This window comes from Electrophorus electricus, chromosome 12 (assembly GCF_041902795.1).
Source record: "Electrophorus electricus isolate QZ-2024a chromosome 12, ASM4190279v1, whole genome shotgun sequence".
In the NCBI taxonomy this organism is placed as follows: domain Eukaryota; kingdom Metazoa; phylum Chordata; class Actinopteri; order Gymnotiformes; family Gymnotidae; genus Electrophorus; species Electrophorus electricus.
In genome coordinates, this window is record NC_137508.1 from 3,466,251 (window position 1) to 3,477,691 (window position 11,441).

Below are 11,441 nucleotides of genomic sequence, written 5' to 3' on the forward strand. Positions count from 1 at the left end.
TGTTTTAATTCAAAACATCAGCTTTTGACATAATTTTACAAATCCACAAAATGGTGAAAATGGAAAGATAATACCTCTTCACAGTACAATTTTGTCTTACAAATCATAGCTTCAGTGCAAAAACAACCATAATTCCTACTATAAACCCGATTATGGTATTTTGCATATCCTGTTTGAGGACCTGCCTGAGCTGTCAGAAATACACGTCAGTGGTCTTAAGGCATGTGATCAGGGCTCGGTTTCAGTAGGGATGAGACGGGAGGCCACCCCTCCCCCGCAGTAACCCCCCCCCCCCCCCCCCAATCCACATTTGCTTAAGTTTGTTATACGAGGTAAGATGTATATTATTGATATTTGGATCATGATCATGATCAGGGCAAAATGCTAACCTCCATTTTCAATGTTATGGGCTGATCTGATCAATTTCTTCCCCTATACAAGTGATATTTGGTTTAGCACGTGTAACAATACCATAGTCCTGTTTCAGACAGGAATAAGAATATTATTTATTCCCCCCACACCCCACAACACTCCTGCATTCCCATACCCTCAGCTGAAACCAACTACCTCCCTGAATTTTTATTTTTCCAATTTGACTACTGCATATAATTGCCCATGTTATGAATTCTTTATGATACAATGGTACCTAAAGCTTTAGTGATAACATTCGGTGTTTTGAGACTCCCTTAAACTGTCACCCAATCAGAATGTGTCCTGCACATTTAGCTGACGTACCCCACACTAGCTCTATTGATCTGAGTGTATCTGAACGCAGGCCCAACGCTCTGGCTCAGGCAAGCAGGTCATTATTAATCACACACATTGCTAGAGATAACCAGGAAGGGCAAACAGAAGAATGGGACTTCTGTGAAGTTTCAAGGGCATTAGAAAGTCGTCTGATTAAAGGAACTGTTTCCACTGGATATTGTCCTAGGAAACACAGGTACAGTTTAAAGTCTTCGTTAAGCACTCAATATAACACAAATAATAAGGCTTAGAGTCTTAGAGACTTTGAAGAATGTTGTAAAAAAAAAAAGTGTGTGTGTGTGTGTGTGTGTGTGTGTGTGTGTGTGTGTTCTTAAAATGGGCTAAAGACATTTTGTTTACCCAAAGATATAAGATCATTTACAATATCATATAATATTGCACATTTATTTATTCTATGCATTCCGTACATGACACCAATGATATTGTATTATGTTCAGTATTAGTCCCCTATTAGTGTGACGGCGGCGGCTTGGAGAAAGCGAGAGGCGGGGTTGCGGGGAAGTGCATTTTATTATCCATAGACAATAAGACAGCTGATGCACGAAACACACATATACCATACAAGGTAGTCTTCGTCTCGAAGGCAGCGCAGCGACGACCACCTGCTTATGCGGGGGGATAGTCAGCTAATGTGCAGCGCCGTCTACGTGTCCCCGTGGGTGTTAAATAGACACTTCATTAGTGAGGACAGGCGCGCCCAATTAATACTCCGGGGCTTGGGAGCGGAAGTGGAGTCATTTCTATTACGAGTGGACCGGACTCCCATGACAATTAGTCCTCTATTAGTCCCCTATAAGTCCCTATATAGCTGCATTTTCCCCCCTCAGGTAAAGCAGAAATACATGGTTACACAATTTAACCACAACGATGTAACCTGCTGATCTAAATAAATAAATATCTATATAAATATCCGTGATTACAGTTATGTTTTGTATTGGAGGATAACTGTGCTGTGTCTAGAGTATTTGGGGTTAGTTTGCTTTTTACAAATCTGTCTGTTTAGTGGACAAAGAATTAACATGTCACAGTAATTATATGGTATTCTGTGATTATTATGCGTGTGTGGTGCTGAAGTTATCGCTGATACCAGCTAGGATCCGAGTTTTTATTTTTTTATGACCACAAGATGGTGCTAGAACGTAAAGATTCACTGGCAGTCCTATTTTACAACAAACGAAAATATGTTTTTAAATTTAGTATCAGTTTTCAATTATGTTAGCAAAACTCATTTTTAAAAATACTCCAAAATGTTCCTAATGCTGGTAAAACGGTTGGGGTTTCTTCCTTTTCCACCTATTTTGAATGTAAATCCACCATTTTATTTGAAGTTAAAAGTAGACAAAATGAATCCTGGTGTAAATCCTACAGCATGTTCAGTATTATGAATGTATACTTGAAAACGTACTGTATCAATGGGTTCATCTGTGTAGTATACACTGAATGAACTTATCACAACTATACATATATCAAATGTTATGATTGATTCATATACATTGAATGAATTTACCACAACTATACATATATCAAATGTTATGATTGATTCATATACACTGAATGAACTTATCACAACAACTATACATATATCAAATGTTATGACTGATTCACATACACTGAATGAACTTACCACAACAACTATACATATATCAAATGTTATGATTGATTCATATACACTGAATGAACTTATCACAACAACTATACATATATCAAATGTTATGATTGATTCATTTACACTGAATGAACTTATCACAACAACTATACATATATCAAATGTTATGATTGATTCATATACACTGAATGAACTTATCACAACTATACATATATCAAATGTTAGGATTGATTCATATACACTGAATGAACTTATCACAACTATACATATATCAAATGTTATGATTGATTCATATACATTGAATGAATTTACCACAACTATACATATATCAAATGTTATGATTGATTCATATACACTGAATGAACTTATCACAACAACTATACATATATCAAATGTTATGACTGATTCACATACACTGAATGAACTTATCACAACAACTATACATATATCAAATGTTATGATTGATTCATATACACTGAATGAACTTATCACAACTATACATATATAAAATGTTAGGATTGATTCATATACACTGAATGAACTTATCACAACAACTATACATATATCAAATGTTAGGATTGATTCATATACACTGAATTAACTTATCACAACAACTATACATATATCAAATGTTATGATTGATTCATATACACTGAATGAACTTATCACAACTATACATATATCAAATGTTAGGATTGATTCATATACACTGAATGAACTTATCACAACAACTATACATATATCAAATGTTATGATTGATTCATATACACTGAATGAACTTATCACAACAACTATACATATATCAAAAGTTATGATTGATTCATATACACTGAATGAACTTATCACAACAACTATACATATATCAAATGTTAGGATTGATTCATATACACTGCTTGTTTTAAATTCATGGAGAGTTATCTCATGCAAGAGATATGACAGCAACTTTGATTTGGCCGCTTCTGTCTGGCAGGTTGTTAAACTCCTCTAATAGCATTTATATAATTTGGTTCAAGAAACATTATGCAGGATCATTTGAGAGTTTAAAAGGATGGTTTACCAGGCACAGGAGGAGAGCACATGCTCGTACTGATAGGTCCCTGTTTTAGGAGTATGTGCTTGACTTGAAGACTGTGGCCAATGAAAGAGTTGCTCTTAGCAACAGAAAAACACAATTCTCCTACTGCAAATTATTTTAATAAAATACATGCAATCCCTATTTTGCCACCCGATAAATGTATAATCATGCAGTCCACTGGTCTGAGAAATCATTGAGCTCTTTAGATTCGTTGCTCTCTGAATTCCAGCTGTATTCATAAAATGTGAGTCAGCGTTCTCAGCCCACAGTGGTCCTGTCCTTTGTGTAAACCCCCTGCTTCAGTACCGTGTCTAATGCACGTGCCCCAGTATAACACGCCCACTATCATGTGACCGCTGAGTCAGTGTCAAAGCTTTGCTGATAATGCTCCCTTGACCAGTTGTTTTTTCACAGTTCTGTCTCGGGGAGCTACAACCAAGCACCCTGAATCTCCAGTGTGGCCTTCTGCGTGAAAAACCTCTCCTTTGCTATTTCTCTCCTTCCTCAGTAAGAGGCTTTTTGTGCTTCATCTTACTCTCTCAGGAGCAACAGAAATGTAGTGGTAAGGTGCACTGGAGCCTGCCCGCTCTGTCCTGCACCAGTGACCCCGTTCCTCCAGAGTTTTCATTGGTCGTGTTCTCTGCTTCTTCAGTGTGACTCTTATTCAGTTGGCAACTGTTCCCTTTTGCCTGTTGGGTTACCTCACTGTGAAGTGAGTTAAAGTGGAACGGACATGCGGCAGATCTTGACAGACGGTGACTGTTGCTGCCCTCTGCGCTGTGGGACCTCTCTAACGATGGAGTGGCACGCAATCTGCTCCTAATCTGGCCAAATTAGCAGCTGGCATGCAGAAACCTTGGGATCAGTCCAAAACAAGTGATACTGTGGATGTCTTTTTAACATATAAGTGTGTTTGTTTTTTCCCCCATTTGGAAATGCCCGCTCAAATTCCCCAGGAGGCAAAAGTTCAGATAATCTCATGATTCAAGCATACCTTTTCAGGGAATGTTAGGCCTAAAACCCTACGATGTTTTTAATGAGTATACAGTTGCAAGAAAAGGAATGTTAGGCCTAAAACCCTACGATGTTTTTAATGAGTATACAGTTGCAAGAAAAGGTTTCTGTTTGTTTTGCTCTAAAAATGTGATTTCAACATTTTCTAATTTATAATACATAAAATACATTTATAATACACAACAGTTTATAGTACAGTGTCTTTATTGAAGATATTTTACCATCATTGTCATAGTAATAGAAAAAAGTATGAGGAAAATGATACTTTTCAAAGAGGGTAATTGAAGATGGCAAGATGGTGAAGTATGTATAATATGCTTCATTATGACTTGATTGTTGAGTTTGTAGAAGCTCATACGACTGGAGTAAATAAGAGAGGGTATTAGCTTCCTCCCTGCCCAACCTTTGGGAAAGACGGACATCCAGGCCAAAATCCTATGGACTGAGGACAAAGTCCAGTATACGCCATACACAGGCCTCCTGGATCTTGACATCATTATGTTTTTGGTCTTGGGCCAAGGATACGACTAATTAAACACAACATTAATTGTGGAATATAATAGTCTGTAGGTCTCTTATGATCTCAGATCCTTAAGGCCAGCTTTTGTCTTTTGTTTACACCGATTTAACTATTTACTCTCATGAGATGGCTGCATAGTAGATAATTTGGTTGTTCCATCAGTTAACACATGTTAGTATTATACCACTGACTCATTCAATGTCCATTTCCATATTCTGTTTTCTTCTGATTTTAAAGATCAGGTTTAAATAAGATAGCATTCCTTTTTCTCTCACCCAGATACAATCGCACACCATTTATGCTGTCTGCTAAAACACTGAACATAACAAAACAATCATACACAACCTTTATTTAGCCGTGTTATCATCATGCTTGGGTGTTTCGTAGAATATAAGCATTCTTCATGCTGCAGACGTTCAGATGGGTTAAGGCCAAAGCTTCTGCCGAATAAAAAAGACTGTTAGTCATCACAGACACTTTCTAGATTAATAATCCTTAGAAATGTGTGTGAAGAAATAACACTATAGATAGTACTGTTTTTGCATAGCAAAAGTTGAAGACTTCTCATAAATAAATACACAGATAAAGTAACAAATAGAGATGAGAGGAGAGAACTGTAAAAGCATAGAAGCCAACCACAGTAAACGCAGATAATTGTATGTAAGTCAGTCTGGATAAGAGCGACTGCCAAATGTTGAAAATGTTGTAAATGAAAATCGTAATTCCAGCCTTACCTGTAGTACCACTGTCAACATATAGAGGGCGCACACAATTAAAATGTTCTAAGGAGTGGTTGCACTGCCTCTTATACTGCTGCAGTGTTCATCAAACCTGCATATTATCAATAATGAATTATCAACCAGTTCACCAATCATGTTTAAATTCACGCACAAATTTGTGGTATATTGCTTTTTTTAATGTATTCTGTTGGTTTATGGTGGGAAAGTAAACTTAGCTCAATGTGCAAATGTCTCATTGAAATTTTCCTTGAATTCTAATAATGCAGTCAAAGCACCAGAGGTAATTTGTTCAACACATACCAGTGAGTTTAACTGAAACTGGCTTTTTTAGTTGGTTTGCATAAGTTTGTTCTCTGACTCACTAAAACATCAACATAGATGCAGTTTTGGAAAGGAGCATGCAAACACACACACACACACACACACACACACACACACACACACACACACACACACACATAGAGAGAGAGAAACAGTTCTGTTGTGTGTCTACATATTGGATAATAGTTCTTCATACAGGCCTTTAGAGGTACACACACACATTCCATTTGCTTGTTAATAGCATCTAAACGTTAAAACAAACAAACAAACAAAAAATCTTAATTATCCTTATATTATACTTCTCATTATTATTCTACACATGGTAATTAATTATAGCACATTCTTCTTAAGGGAATGCACAGTTATTGGCATCAGTTAGCACTGATATCATTTAACAACACACAGGCTTTATATTCATTCAATCATTAAAAATGTAACCCAGGCCTTTGTTACTGCCAAAATAATTGTCCCGGTACCCCCCCCCCCCCATTTTACCTCCTCCATTTACTTACTGACTGGGAACAGTGAAATGGACTGAGAAGATACAGAAAGAGAAGAGACTGGAGGATGTCTCAGAGTTGCCAATTTGTCTAAGAGGTGTCATAACTCCAGCCAAGTACTGTGGTTGGACAGTGACGAGGTGAAAACTAGGCCCTTGGATCTGCGCACGCACCTCTCCCTTATGAATGGAGCTGAGAGAAACAGGCACTGGGCAAACAGCCTGCCACAGAGCCATGCCATAAACAGGAGTCTGGACCTGGGGGCTTTGTTCCTTCGCTGGCTGTGAGCGAATGAACAAACGTGTGAAAGCTCCCCATAAACAAAACATAAAGGGAAAAGTCAGCCAGCTGCGCCTTGTCGCCAAGGCAACACGAGCGTCAGAGGGTCGGGGGTCAGAGGTACCTGCTGGAAATCTCTTACAGATGTGACCGCACGACAGAGAGATGACTTAGCAAACGTCTGAATGGGACAGCGGAAGAACGCCCCAGTGGTCACCACCAAGACCGTGGGGGGTATCAAGGGACAGAGGGAGGGAACAGGAGGAGAGCTTGCCTTAAAAGGCACAAACTGAAGGAGGTTTAGTCATGATAGAAGGAATGTAGTGCTAACCTAAACCTAAGTACTCTCTACAGTTTTTAAACACAGTAAAAAACGTGCTATGCCTTTAGTTTGTGTGTGTGTGTGTGTGTGTGTGTGTGTGTGTGTGTGTGTGTGTGTGTGTGTGTCCATCATTTGGTTTGATTTATGTTTTGGAGAAATATTGTTTTAAGCAGCCTTGCAATGGAAAGTTGTGTGTAGCTAATGTTTTATGCTATCAAAACCAATCTGTTTTATGTTTGTTAGTTGAAAATTAGTGCACTTATTTGCTGAAGCCCATGTTGAAATTTCAGTTCACCAGATGGGAGACAGTAAAGGTCCAACACACTGAGTTTGGCCCATATCTCTTAGTTTAGAGGCTTGTTCTTCCTGTGCCTTCGCCTGTCGCTGTGGAAATGCTTATGGAAGCATTTTGAAAAATGAATACAAATACTGAAAAGAGAAAGAAAGGTGAAGTGTGGTGGAGTCTGCTTACTGGGGACATGTTTAGACATTAGAAATGAAGAAATTGGGATGAGAGATGAGCTGTTTGGATTTGCAGTTCAGTGGTAGCAGAACTTGGAAAGCCGATTCTGCACAAATCTTCCTTATTTGCATTATCATCAATGCTCACTTTATAAGCAGCTGGAGAAATTTCCCTGCACCCACACATCAGCTCCTGCAGCTCTAACACACCATACAGTTCACACTTGTGCTCAGACTTTTTGTACTGCCCAGTTTTATAGTAGAAACACAGGCTTCAAATAAGGATCACTAAAGATCTATTTAATTGATTATAGAAGATACCTTTGGTATTTGTGTTGACTAGCTCAGGAGAAAAAGGTGTAATGCAGAATTATGTAAATTAGACTTGTTAAAAAACAACAAACAAACCCATACATACACATGCTTTGGTTTTAAATCATGAAATTGTCATAATGTGATGTTGCTATATTGTCATTGAATATATGTTATATTTTCTATATTTGCATGGAGTCCCGTGTTTCAAAGAGCCATTTCAGGGTCACAGTCAAGCCCACTGCTAGGATATGAATGCAACACCGTGGGAGTATCTTTCAACCACTAACTAAAATATTCCATTTCATCTAAATTTTAGAGGGACAACTTTTAAAAACTATTTTCTTTTCCACATATTCAGATGAAATCATTGATCTTTTTCCTGGCTTTGTGCAGTTTGAAGACACCACTATGTATTATGTAAGTCTACCAGTTAGATCCCATCAGCTAGATCCCCTCGACTAAAATGGAGTTGAGACACAGAATCATTATTCATGCTCTGCTTTTGCCCACGAAACCATTCACAGCCTAAAATTCTGGCATCCATCAAGTGAACATTTCTGAATCTTACAGAATTTAGTTGAAGCCAAATTATTTGTCTGTGATATTATTTATTGCCTGTGATATAGACTGCACAAAGATCTACACAATGCCAGTTCTACATAAAGTTCTTTTGTTAGATTCCATTTTCCTCAACAAACGCTTTTGAAGCTAAAAGAAATTAAATGTAGTCTGGTGTGCTCTGGAGTGGCCTGAATGCTTACACGAAACAGCCCTGCCTGCTGGTTCCTTTATGGGGGTTTTGTGGTGAAGCCCCACTCTGGACTGTTGAACACAGCGCGTCTCATCTGCTCTGTATCAGCTGTGACAGCTGTGCGGCGAGATCGAGGCCAATGCCCCTCACCTCATCTTCAGTGCTCTGCCACGTGCCAGAGATACAGACGCCATGGTTACGGCTGACAAACAGTGGTCAACATGGCAGCTCGATGGCAGGCAGCCGCGAGCCCTACTGCCCAGCCTCCTGCAGCTGTTCGCTGGCTGTTCACTAACTCTCACTCTCTCCGGCTCCACCACTGTGCAACTTTGTGCTTTCCGGGTTTGGATTCCATGCTGTGTGTTCGTGCTCGTAGTATGATCCCCCCTGTCTAAATCTTTCTTCTCAGAGGCTCACACCAAGTCAAACATCTCTTTGACGAAAGCAAGAAACTAAAACATCCTTGAGCTTCTTAAATCTTATCCTAATACAACATGCAAGCAATAAAGGCATGCGCTTTTTTATAAGCCTGAGGAAGTAGCCATTTTGTTCTTTGGAGCTTCCTTTCATCGATTCCATCAATGTTGTCCGTGCTATAGAGCTGAGATGCTAATGCAGAGACTGCACACTGTAGAATGGGGAGCAGGGATGTAATTGGTCTACATACTTGGACTCTCGAAAAATACTTGACACCCACTCCTTCCCTCGATCGCAGCAACACTTGTCGAAGTGCCAAAAGATCTTAATCTGGCATGTCAACTAGCACCACTCTGTTTTCAGAAATACATCTCAGCACAAACCTGCACATAGGAAATTGCATTCATTCTTTCAAACAGAGCCTTGTCTAACACACTCCGCTTGTCCTCCCCTTTGGTGTTAGTGGTTTAGCTCAGTGGTCAGCCTAGCAGAACAAGGCATGAAGGATCTGCCACTTCACACCCTGACGTCCTCTACACTAGAATCAGGACATGTCTCACCGGAACTCTCTGCCAGTCGAATGTACTGTTGGTGGGTGCCATCGCAGAAGAGTGTGTTTAGCTCAGCGTGTTCAGCTGAGCTTCAGAGAGACACTGTTCACATTATTCCAGGCCCTGCTTTGGGGCGGGTGGAAAAATCCCCCCCAGAGCTGAGTTCTGCTTTCTTTGGCACCCCTGGACCATGGGCCAAAGCATATTTATCAGAAGTCTGACAGCTTCACCGTATTCCAGGAAATGAAAGGGGACTGCTCAGTTGCTTCATGAAGTCTTGGACTATTCAGAGGGTCACACAGTGTTAAGGTGGTGCCTGAAACATTCTTCTGAAAACAGCCTATTGTATTGACCTTAGACCACTGCAGAGAGGGAACAAGAGTACAGTTAGAGAAGGTTGGGAGATGATCTTGGACATGTTTTCCATCTATTTGTCATACGATTAGATCTTCCATCTTCCATTACATCTTCCACCCACTTTAGGACAAACATCTGCCTTGCACTCACCCTTTCATGCCACTTTATTAGGTATAACTGTCTTAGGAATACATTTTATAGGTGTATAACAACCTATACAGTGACTGTATGTGACTGCAGACTCTGTTTAGCCCTGACAAGTTTGTCATCTACCCTCTTCCCTGTTCATTATTGGTCATCTGATAAATTGATCACTGGTGCTTGGACATCATTTGAGTGGTGAATCATTGTCAACACCACAGAGACCCTAGTATTGGGAGTATAGTAGGTGTATTAGGCACAGTACTTTTGCTGCTATGAGAGAGGTCTGCCAACCAAAAACATTTCAAATGAACAGCCGTCTTATGCTCAGAAACCGATCACTGATGAGGAGTTGGAAGCCTTATGGGCTATTGCTGAACACCTAAAAGTGTTTCTAATGAATAAAGATGTATACAGTATGACATATATTTGGTAAATGCAGCTTGGTCTTCCTTCATGCTTTGGAGGTAATACACTGAATCTGGCATTTAAGGAAACTCCAGGACAAAATCACAAAAAAATAAGCTGTTGAATTACATTGAATCTTCTCCAGCCAGTTTCATTATCAGTGGGATATTGCATTTTCCACTCAACTTTGTGATCTGTTATGCATGGCTAATCCAGTCACTGGAAAACAGCACGTACTCCAGACAAAAACATGGCTGAGAAGAAAAATATATCTTTCAGAGGATTTTTCTTCCTTTTCATTTCTGTTTGCTTGGCTTAATCTCCAGGAGGTTTATACGAAAAGAGGAAAAATCCACCTCTTCCCCCCGTCTGGATGTGCTATGACTCCTGACTGCTTATATCCTGCGCTCTGTGCCCACTATAATAACAGATAAGTCAGAAGCATGAAAAAATATCCTACCTTCAGTGTTTTGCTGTTTGTGCTGTTTCTGAATGTTTGCCGGGGCAGAGGTATGGTGTCTGCTACACATTTCAGACTAAAACTATCACGTGTCAGTTCTCAGAGTCGCAGGTGAATTTGCTGAAGAAAGAAATCACTTAATCCCTTAATGTTTTTCTCCAGACCCTACAGGTAAATTGAATTTATACACAAGAAGTATAACAGGGCCAGTTCTTTTAAATATGGATTTGCTAAATTTAGCAAACCATGTCATGTCTCACTACCTTTGTCCATTTGTGTTGTTCATTGTGTAACTACATGGTTGCTGATGAGTTTGAATGTTCCCCACTTTGGACTGACATCACTGAACCGCAGGTTAAAGAGCACTCATATTTCTGCCTCCTCATAAGGCAGGGCCATTTTTACTCGTGTAGCTATATAAAGGTCCTTGTCCA